Here is an 11,065-nt window from a genome sequence, read left to right on the forward strand (position 1 = left end):
TTATTTTTGAAAAAAAACCTCTCCAGCGTGATTTAAAACACGCCCTGCCCCCCATTTCTTTGTTCAATCACCTTCCATCTTCCTATTTTTTTTCTTATAAGATTTTTTTTTTGATGGTTTTTGTTTTACTTAATTATATTACATCTCATTTAACATAATGCCTCACATCCCCACTACACCCCTTTTGTAAAAATGTCCAATAATGCCCCGTTGCTGACTGCGCTGCCACATGGCGCAAAACGCCCTAGGGTGGGGCATTATTCACCCCAACGACTACGCATGTTTGGCTAAACTTTTTTGAACCAACTTATTGACTTATTAGTCTTTTCAAAAAGTTAATAAGGAAATTTTGTGTTTAGCAAACCTAAAAGAACTTTTCAAAATAACTTTTTGTATAGGAGTAAAAGTAATTTTTGAGAAGTTAGGATGATGTGACTTTTTGAACAAATTTATTGACTTATTAGTTTTTAATCATTTTACATCAATAAGCTAAGCCAAACACTTTTTAAAAAGCAACTTATTGACTTATTGACTTTTCCTATCATATAAACTAATCCAAACACTTTTTTAAAAAGTCATAAGTTAATAAGTCTTTTTTCACGAAAGTCCTTTTTAGGTAAAATAAGCTTAGCCAAACATGCCCTAAGTTTCTTTTTAGAAAACCTTTCTATTTAACAAATTCAAGATTAAATATAACCTGAATCGATAGAAGGGTCAAAATCGTCACATCCCGATTTTCATTAATTGAATATACCTAGAGTAACGATTACGTCTTAGAGGGCTGTAATGATATGATCTCGCCATGAGGGTGAACAAGAGTAACACGCACGAAAGACCCTAATGAACTTAAGAGCAGCCCTTGTCATAAATATAATACTTACATCAATAGAAGTTTAATACAAAATAAATACACATTTTTTAATTTTTGTTACTATTTTCATGAAGCACTATGTATATGTGTTCTTATGTGGATCACACAATTCTCAACATGATACTTAAATGAACGTGCCTCTATGCAACAAAATATATTAACATCATTTGTGCAAATAATAAACTTACCCTATTTTCTGCTGCAAACACAACTGCCAATTCTCTAACAAGAATCTCTCAAATTGCGAAATGCTGCAAATAGCACACGGAGATGATCTGGTCTACAAATAACATGGGTTCATGATATGATCAATAAACAAAATTCCATTGAGTTTGACATAAAATGGTTACCACATTTCCTAGATCATTGATTTGCATCCAAGATAATAGGGGTGCAAACGAACCGAGCTACTCACGAGCTACTCGAGCTCGGCTCGAAAAAAAGCTCGAACGAACCGAGCTTAAAACGAGCTCGAGCCCGCGCCTAAAAACAAGCTTGTTTAATAAACGAGCCCGAGCCCGAGCTTCGGTTATCGAGCTCGGGCCAGCTCGCGAGCCTTAACGAGCTTTGTTTTTATATATATTTTTATTAGGGATGGTAAAAATACCCGAGCCCGACGGGTGTACCCGAAACTCGACACAAATGGGACGTGTATACCCGATACCCGACGGGTATTGGGCCGGGTATGGGATTAGTTTTAAAAATTTTCGCGGGTATGGGATTAGGTGATACCCGACCCGATTACCCGAAACCACATACCCGTTTACCCGAACTATATACCCGATCATATACCCAAAGTTTTTAATTTAGATTTTTATTTTCCATTAACCCATATCTATTAGGGATTTATTTTAGTATGTTCATAATGTGAAAAAAAATAAATTTTCTTTTAGCAAATGTATTTGATCATATTATTTATATTTTGTATGTTGTGAAGTATATACATATAAGTGTATGAATATTATAGAGTTAGTGTTAATTAATGATAAAACTTATATGTATGTAATGTATATATTTTAATTTATAATAGTTGTTGCATAAATAAAATTATATAATGATTATAATAGTAAAAAATGTATTTGAAAATCCCAATGTATATCTTTTAACAAACTAATGGGTATACCTGATACCCGCGGGTATACCCGGTACTCGACAGGTAATTACCCGACATATACCCGACGGGTATTGGGTCGGGTATGGTACACGATTTTACAACCGGGTATGGGTATGGGATTATCAATACCCGACCCGAACCCGACCCATTGCCATCCCTAATTTTTATTAATATATTAAACATATATTTAAATAATAATATTTACCATTTATATAAATATAAAAAATAACTAAATTATATCTATAACAATAATTAATAAAAATTAATTAACAAATACTAAGCAAGTCGAGCCCGAGCCGAGCTCGAGCTTGAAAAATTACCTTCGAGCCGAGCTTAAGCTTTAGAAATAAAGCTCGAATCGAGCCGAGCTCGAGCTCGAGTTTTCATATGTTAAACGAGCTCGAGCCTGGTCGAGCTCAGACTTTGCTCAGCTCAACTCGTTTGCCCCCCTACAAGATAACATATGTGGTTAATGACCCAGTGTAACTTTACATGATTAAAAAATTGAAGTTTACTTATATATAAAATTAATAATATGGATTATATAAACCCGGTTTGTTAATCCGGTTCGACCAGTGGACCCATAATATGTCCGGTTGTCTGGTTATAAAATTTTCAATTTTAAACATTTACGTCAACTTTGTTTTTCCTTTCTTTTCTCTTTTTTTTTTTTATTTTTTGGTTTTATCATTTTTTGTTTTCTTTAATTATTTTTTAACTTAAATGTAACAAAACAATTTTTATATGCGCTTTTATCATTTTATCATCTAACTAAAATTCAAAAGAAACTAATGAACCAAAAACGTTTCAAGCATAGTATATACCTCTAATGTGTCGTGTTCGTGGGTTGGCGAGTCTAACCTGACTAGAACCCAATAATTTTATACAAACCCATACACAACCCCAACCCAAAAATCGTGTATGACACATGAACTGAACACGACACAAATATGTGCGGGTTAATCCGAACACAACCCCAACCGCAACCCACCGTGTGTTACGCCAGAGAGTTATGCTCTTGTGGTGGCACAACGACTGTCAAGTGGCAGCCGCCGGTATGGTTTCTTGAGGGAACACCTAAGCTAAACTCTGAAGCCAGCGTAGACCCGGTTAAGACAACATAGTCTGGTTGGAGTAAGACAACGAGACTCTCTAATTTAGAGAGTGTGTAGTCTAATACAAAAAACTCATCGTTTAAAAAAAAAAAACCCAATTAATTTTGTTTTCCCCCTAAAATGAAATTATTTCCCTCCCAAGATCTCGTTTCTCCCCAAACAAAACATAATTCTCACTCCCCTTACCCAAATTTTTGTCCCAAATTCATAGATCTCAACAACATCGGCTCCTCTCTCTCACTCTTAACCCTAATCGCCCCACCTCTCCAATATCGTTTCATCACCAATCTCCTTCCTCTACACAACTGCTATGGACGAAGATGAGCAAGAGGAACCGTAATGGTGATGATTGTCGACGGTGGTTTATCAATGATGATTCTCGAATCGTCTTCCAAAGTTATTCTTGAAGGTGGGGGTTTTCTAGTTATTAATACATTCATTTAAACATCAGTTTAGTGTATATGTTTACAAGATTGAATTTTGTTTCTTCAATGTAGTTTTGAACTATGTATAGGAAGTTCTTAACTTCTTGTTTATTTGACCATAAAGCCCCTAGTTTTGAGCAATTTGGGACTTGCTTTCACCCTATGCCTGCAAATCTTTTTTTCATCAGCGGTATATACGTACTTTCTTCAAGATTCACTTGTATTAATGTTAGGCTTGTGCTATTTGAGGTTAATTACTAGTATATGTGTCCTTATATCTGTTTTGGGTAACGCACTTTATATGCATTCACAGAGGCACTTAAACTTTCAAAATATTTTTAATGGCAATCTTTAAAGTTAACCGGTTTTCATGCGCCATGCCAGCGATAGATTAACTTTACATCAGAAAAGAAAAAAGTGTACCTTGTCAAAATTGTCGGCTAGGTGATCATTTTGTCCAGTAGTTTGCTGGATCAAATTGCCTTGAATTAAGTTTTTGGAAGTTTGACCCGTTTTAGAAGTATGTGAAAGTTAGTTACCTTTTTACATGTGGAGGTAAAGATACTAGAACACAAATCAAACCAAGTTGGCTGGCTATGTTTATGCAATTTCACGACTTGCACGATTTATAAGTTCTATTTCACGGTTTGTTAAAACTATAACTCACAGGTGGCTCTGCATTATATATATATATATATATATATATTATATTTAATTTCATTAATGAATATGAATATTATTTGGTCTTTGATTTTAAGTAGTTGCTAATTAATGAAGCCACTTTGTAGATTTGACCTTATGAAATCTGTTTTTGTGCGTTCAGCTTGTTTTTAACTCAATTGTCCTGATGCTAACGTTAACAATCTGTAATTGAGTAACATCTTTTAGTACTTGACATACTTAAGTCTGTTTATTGTTGAGTTTTATGCAGGTTTGTTCGTGTATGATAAGTGTCACATATGTCTTTGGTTTCTGCCCATAGTGATGCGTGGCTATTTTATGTCGGATTTTAATTTGGTGCCAAAGTTGTTTCTTAACGCCAAACAATCTTTGAGGAACGGCACTGCGGGAACGAAGCACTTGGAGCCTTGGGGAACTTTAGCAAAACTAGGGCTTTCAATTGGTGGTGGAACGCTGAACGCTAGAGTCTCATGGAGGAATGCAACGTCGGCCATGGAAAAGATGAATCAACCAAGGGCTTTGGAAACCAACTAAGATAAAACACTGGTTTGATTATATATATTGAGGTTGTGATTTATTTTATAGAATTAGTCATAAATACGGTGCAGTTGTATATGTTTTATATGGCATGCATGTTTTCTCTAGTCTTTCATGTAAGTTGATTTTGCTATTTGTGGGTTAGAATTAGAATCAGGGGCGTAGCTACATAGAAGGGTACGGGATTGGCCGAACCCGTACCATAAATTTTGTTAGTGTTATATATAGGTGTATTTTGACATCGCGCCTGTAGAAATTTCGCCATCAAACCCGTAGAATCCTTTAAGTCTGGAAAATTTCCGAACCCGTAGGAAATTTTTTTTTTGACTACGCCCATGATTAGAATCACTACTTATTTCTTTTCATTGTTCTATTAAATTTGTTCTTAAATTTTCCAGTTTCTATCACTATTAATAGCATAATTTTTTTTGTAGGAAAGAAAGTATTGTTCGTTGCTTGGGGTTTGGATACTTATTAAAAAAATCATATGCATGAGAGGTTAAATCCAGATGGTGACAAACCTTCTGCTACAATGTAAATGAAACTTAAAATTTTACGTATTATAATTGTATAGATTGCAAAACTTTTTATACCTTGGTTCCTTTTCTTGAATTAGTGGTAAATTTGTCGTTTTAGTTGCATGAATCTGGTTTTTGGATTTACTGATACCATACCAACTCAAACTAAATATATGTATATAAGTTTGGACATTTCAGCGGATTTTGTATTTTTTGCAGGTATGCAGGTATGCAACAGCTAGTGGACGCTCGGATGGTCTGTTTTTACGATGTGGTGGAAGAGACGCCTCTGGCACGGTATGGGTTATCATTTAAATATACACTTAGCAATATTATTGACTACTTTTAGATATTCTAATTTTAGTTTCAACCTTTAAGATATGAAGTTATGCTCTAAGATATCAACTACTTGCTTTAACTACTAATAAGCGGTACTGAAAAAGCCACACAATCTTTGGTTGAATAGCTTAAACCGACGTTAAAAGAGGTGAGGTTGCCTTTTATTAATTGCTCTTACATCTTTAATATCTATAGTTACAAGAGCTAATCGTTTAACATTAATCGTAAAATTTCAGGTTGAATACAATGAGTTGGTTGATGTCGCACTAGTAAGTGCAGGAAGAAATATGATGTGGGAATATGATTGCTAAGAGAGAATTAACATGGGGATCATTACACATAAAGATTGCAAAAGAGGTTCATGAAGGCAATGAAGTCTTGAGTTTTTATTATAACATTTGTTAGTTTTATTCAAACATTAGAGTTAGTTTGCTACTTTTTAGACATTAGTTTGTAAACGTATGAATGTTTAGAAGATGATCTAACTTTTATTTGAACTAATGATGTTATGATTTCTACATTTTATGGCTCTATTTTTGTTTTAGATTGTTAATAAATAATAATTTTAATTAATTAATATTAATATTAAAAAAACTAAAAATGCATTAATTTGATGTGATTTTTGTGGCAAAAATTATGTGCAACTAAAGGTTGTAGAGGCAGATAAAAAGTGCCGCTAAAAGGCTAAACGCTTGTAGTGGTGGATTAAAAAGTGCCACTAAAAGGCTTTAGTGACACCACTTCTAGTGGCATTTCTTTTGTGTACCACTCATTCTAACTAGGGTCTTTAGTGGCACTTTTTTGGTTTTTGTGACACTTTTTGTATGTCACTGAATGGCTTTTTATTTGTAGTGATAGACATATTATGTGACCATAAAATTGGTTTCATAATCTTATTTGGTATATTAGGACCCTTTTCTTGGTACTAAATTAGCTATAATGTTACATGATAAGGGTCCTATCAATTAATTTCTAAGGACGCTTATAAGTGTATCAAAAGATTAAAAATATGTAAGCACATGTTAGAACATCGTAAAAGTGTCCTAATATATTTTTATTAGGACACTATTTTGGTTATTCAAAGACATATTACGCGACCATAAAATTGGTTTCATAATCTTATTTGAGATTTTAGGACGCTTTTTTAGTTCCGGGACTTATTACAACCCCTTTACATGAAACGCTTTTACCGTTGGTCCTATTAAATGAAAGGTTCTATAAAATAGCATTTTAGGACGCTTTTGCGCCTACTAAAAACCCAGTTTTCTTGTAGTGAGATGTAAATTTTCTTTATTTACGAATACCTGTGAATCTAAACGTGTAAATTTAATTTCTAATATTGTATTTGAATAATAATGATAAGAGTAAAAAGAAATTTTGAATTTGAATTGTTTTTGATCAAGTTCTTGTGGTTTTTTCATTCGTTCTAACGGTTTTCGCAATATTTAGCGTTCTCATTTTAACCCTTCTCTCTCTCTTTTTCTCTCTCACTCTCTCTCTCTCTCTCCCCCTATATATATGTATATATAGGGTCAGAATTTAAGAAAAACGCCTAAAAGTGTGAGAAAAATGAGTTATTATTTGATTCCACGTATTAAAACTCTCTCTTTTCCATGGCTCCATCCAAAGTTTACATCAATGGTAAATGTTATATTACCTACATAAATATCCTTAAATCTAATAAGTTATTATTTGATTCCACGTATTAAAGTGGCGGCAATCATTCTGAGGAAGTAAAATCCCATCCGAACAATCCCTCTATTACCTGCTTTGAGGATCTTCTAGTTCGTATTTCGCAGCTTCTATTGAGAATTATTGTTCTTAAACTTGCATTGCCTTCCATAAACACCAATTAAATCACCAAATTTCACCTAAATTTAATTAAAATTTCATCAAATTCATTTGAGTAAACTGCGAAAATGGTCCTTGAGGTTTGGTGACTTTTGCCACTTTAGTCCAAAACTCAAACCTTTTTAATCTAGGTCCCTATGGTTTCAATTTGTTGCCATTTTAATCCAAAATAAAAATCTGGTCAGGTTTTTTCAGTTAACATTCAGTTTTTCTGTCTTTTTCCTCCCTTTCAATGAAGGGCAAAATGGTCTTTTAACGTTTTATTATAACAAATTAAAGAAAAATCTAAACCATTTTGCCATTCATTAAAAAGGAGGAAAAGGACAAAAAAGTTGGATGTTAACTAAAAAATCTGGATAGATTTTGCTTTTGGATAAAAATGGCAATAAAATTGAAACCATAGGGACCCGGATTCAAAAGTTTTGAATTTTGGACTAAAGTGACAAAAGGGACCAAACCTTAGAGACCATTTTTGCAGTTTACTCGATTCATTTAATCAATAGCATATGTGTGATCGCTAACTCAATTAAAGTAAAACTCACAAATGAATCATGATCGTTGATAAGCAAGTGAAGAACTAACCATCATTATTATTAGTAAACCCTAGATCCTAGATCTCGATCAAGAATCTGGAAACAAAAACACATACTCAAATCTTCATCAACAAATCTACAATTAACATCAAGAAGACTATAACTAAATGAACATTGATGAACCTACAACAAAGTGATCTTCATACGCATACATACAATCAATAACTCCAAAACGCATCAAAATTAATGCATAAGTTATAAAAAAATAAGAAAAATAGCCTCTATTAAGATCGTTTTGGATGAAAAATGAATAATTAACCTCGCAATTTGGATTCAGTGTCGAGCGGTCTTAACCACCGCTTTGACATTCGAACCCGACCCGTTTGGTCGATTATTAGGATCCGACCAAACACATATTTGTGACCATAGTTGTAAGGGAATAACCTCCTGAGGTTATACCTTATGGTCACTTCGTTTGGTTAGTATTATGATAAGTCGATTATTATATGCCTAAAAATGACCAAAATACCCTTTTTGCGCATAAATCCTTTTAAACATATGTAACCAACTTTTTGACATATAAACTGATTTTGCAACTAAATTAAACATATTTTGGCATATAAGACTTATCATAACTCATTTTTAACCATTCGAACGCATATTTGAGCAAATGACACGTTAAAGTAGCTTAAACTACTTTAACGGGTCAAAACAGGTCAAAAGCACTTAGGTTTCATTCCAAATCAGAATGTAGACTTTGTTAAACCATATCATATGAGTTCCAACACTTATTTGGTTTACAAGACCTCATTCTATCCGATTCCCCGATTTAGGTCCCGACTTATTAACATAGTTATTCGATACTAGGTGCCACTTGATTTCTTGATTCCTTGATTCCCCGAACTTTGTTAGACCACTTGATTCAAGGATACTTTGCAAATCTCATGTGAGTACATAGTTCCCCTATTTGATGCTTTTAATTGTTTCGGGGTGATTCATATGTGCTAAACCGAATTCAAGTTTTCAAAAACAAAGTCTATGGTTTATATAAAACACGACGATTTCAATAATGTGAACGAACTTGTTGGTGTCACACCCTGACTTTTGCGGAAGCGTGATTATGTGTGACTTGCTTAATATCATTGTATAACAACAACTATATGATAAAACTAAAGATGATCATCCATTAAATAAGTTTAAAAACATAACAACATTGTCTTGAAACATAGACTTCAAATTCGAATTACAAACCATACGAATTGTTTAGAGTTCCATAAGGACTCCACAAAAGACTTTAAATAAAACTAGACTTTGGAAGATGTGTCTCGTCCAGGATAAGACACACTAACCAAATCCTAAGACACCGGATGACATCTTTTATTATTAACACAACTTTATTATTAACGCAACTTGAAACATCCAAACGCCCGCCAGATCCACCTTTAATTCCCTGAAATACATGTAGTTTGAAAATATCAACAAAAGTTGAGCCAGTTCATGTGTTTGTTTGTGTGCACGAATAAACCTTTGTAATCAGTGAAAGTATGTATGTATGTTTGTAAACTCCTGGTATGAAAGCGACAAGGAAAACGGATCATTAATGGTTTGCAAGGCCATTAATATGTGTGACGTGATGCAGGAAGGCTCAAACCTAGCAAATTTGTCTCCGGGAATAAGAGATAGTCACCTCATGGGCCAAACCCCGGTCCACATGGGTGTGGGCTCGCTACACCCAAATAGATCTATCACTCATGTCCCTCGGTCCTACAACGAGGATTAATGGTCTTAAGCGTTATACCCATCACTCACATGATCAAGTAGTACCCTTCCTTAGCTAACCCCCGAAGTTATAAAACTGGAAACAGTTAAAAGAAAAGGGGGAACATGAACTCACGGTTTTGCGTTCTTCGTATCAATGGTAACTCAAAGCTCCTTCGTGTGCACACGACTACCTACAAAGTACTATGATCTATTAGACGAGCGGGTCGTGCCTTGACTTAGTATTATTCAGTGTCTTTGAGTTACGTTTCTTTGTGATTATTTCAAATAATATAATTATTTGTTAAAACAATAAATATTTTAACTTAAATTATATTTATTAAATTTTGGAATAATAGTTAAAACAATATATTCTAACTCGATACTCTTCAAGTATATATACATGTTTTTCCTTCCCAAGGATGAGTGTCTTTGTAATCGTATCCTTATACTTGTATATTTTTGCCATGTATCGGTGTCGTATTCCGGTGTGTATTTATACGTACGAGAATACATATTTTCTTATAATTGTTAAGTATTCTTATACTTAATTTTGTATAAGTTTTTCCGGAATAATATCTCAAATAAAAATCCATCAATATATATTTCCAAAATATATATTTTAAGAAATATTATTTAGAAAAATTATTCATAATTTTTCCCTTGGCAAAAATATTTGTATTTTCATATAAGTTCCAAAAATAATATATTTTCAAGTCTAAGATAGAAATATATATATCAACCCATTTTTCATCCAAAAATAATATTTCAAGTTTACTTGAGAAAATATATATTCCTTCCAAAAATAATATATCTTCTAATAATTCCAAGAAAAAATATATATATATATATATATATATATATATATATATATATATATATATATATATATATATATATATATTTATTTGCCCAAAATAATATATTTTCTCTTTGTCAAAAATATGATATATATTGTAATAATTCTAAAAATCATATTTTTGTTTTCTTGGTGTCCAAAATATTATTTACCAAAAATATACTTGTGAATAAGTTTTCTAGAATATTTTGTGAGTTATATTCCTTTGTTCGGTTTCACCAATATTTTGTGTATTCTTTGTATATTCACATTTTTGGAATTTTGGTATTATTTTGGATTGTAATTTTTGGTATTTTGATGAGTTATATTATTTCAAGTCCAAAAATAATATAACTAATACACATAATATACAAATAATCACACACATGGTGCCTTCTAAATATATATTTCCTAAATACATATTTAGTCACTTTTATTTATAAAAACCAACCTCCAATATTTATATTTTGTAACAAAAATTATGG

At 32.7% G+C, this 11,065-nt stretch overlaps 1 long non-coding RNA gene across 3 annotated transcripts; it reads left to right on the forward strand.

The window, feature by feature from the left end:
- The first annotated feature begins 3,236 nt into the window (after positions 1-3,236).
- On the forward strand, positions 3,237-6,097 carry LOC110936597. Of its 3 annotated transcripts, XR_002590140.2 has the most exons (6): positions 3,241-3,509; positions 4,457-4,772; positions 5,178-5,277; positions 5,481-5,558; positions 5,640-5,748; positions 5,837-6,097. It is a non-coding gene; the product is annotated as an uncharacterized LOC110936597 (long non-coding RNA). The 3 variants fall into 3 exon arrangements; XR_004891153.1 differs by having other exon boundaries at positions 3,237-3,509; positions 4,457-5,277; XR_002590141.2 differs by lacking the exon at positions 5,178-5,277 and having other exon boundaries at positions 3,242-3,509.
- Positions 6,098-11,065: the final 4,968 nt, after the last annotated feature.

The sequence above is a fragment of the Helianthus annuus genome, chromosome 4 (genome assembly GCF_002127325.2).
Source record: "Helianthus annuus cultivar XRQ/B chromosome 4, HanXRQr2.0-SUNRISE, whole genome shotgun sequence".
In the NCBI taxonomy this organism is placed as follows: domain Eukaryota; kingdom Viridiplantae; phylum Streptophyta; class Magnoliopsida; order Asterales; family Asteraceae; genus Helianthus; species Helianthus annuus.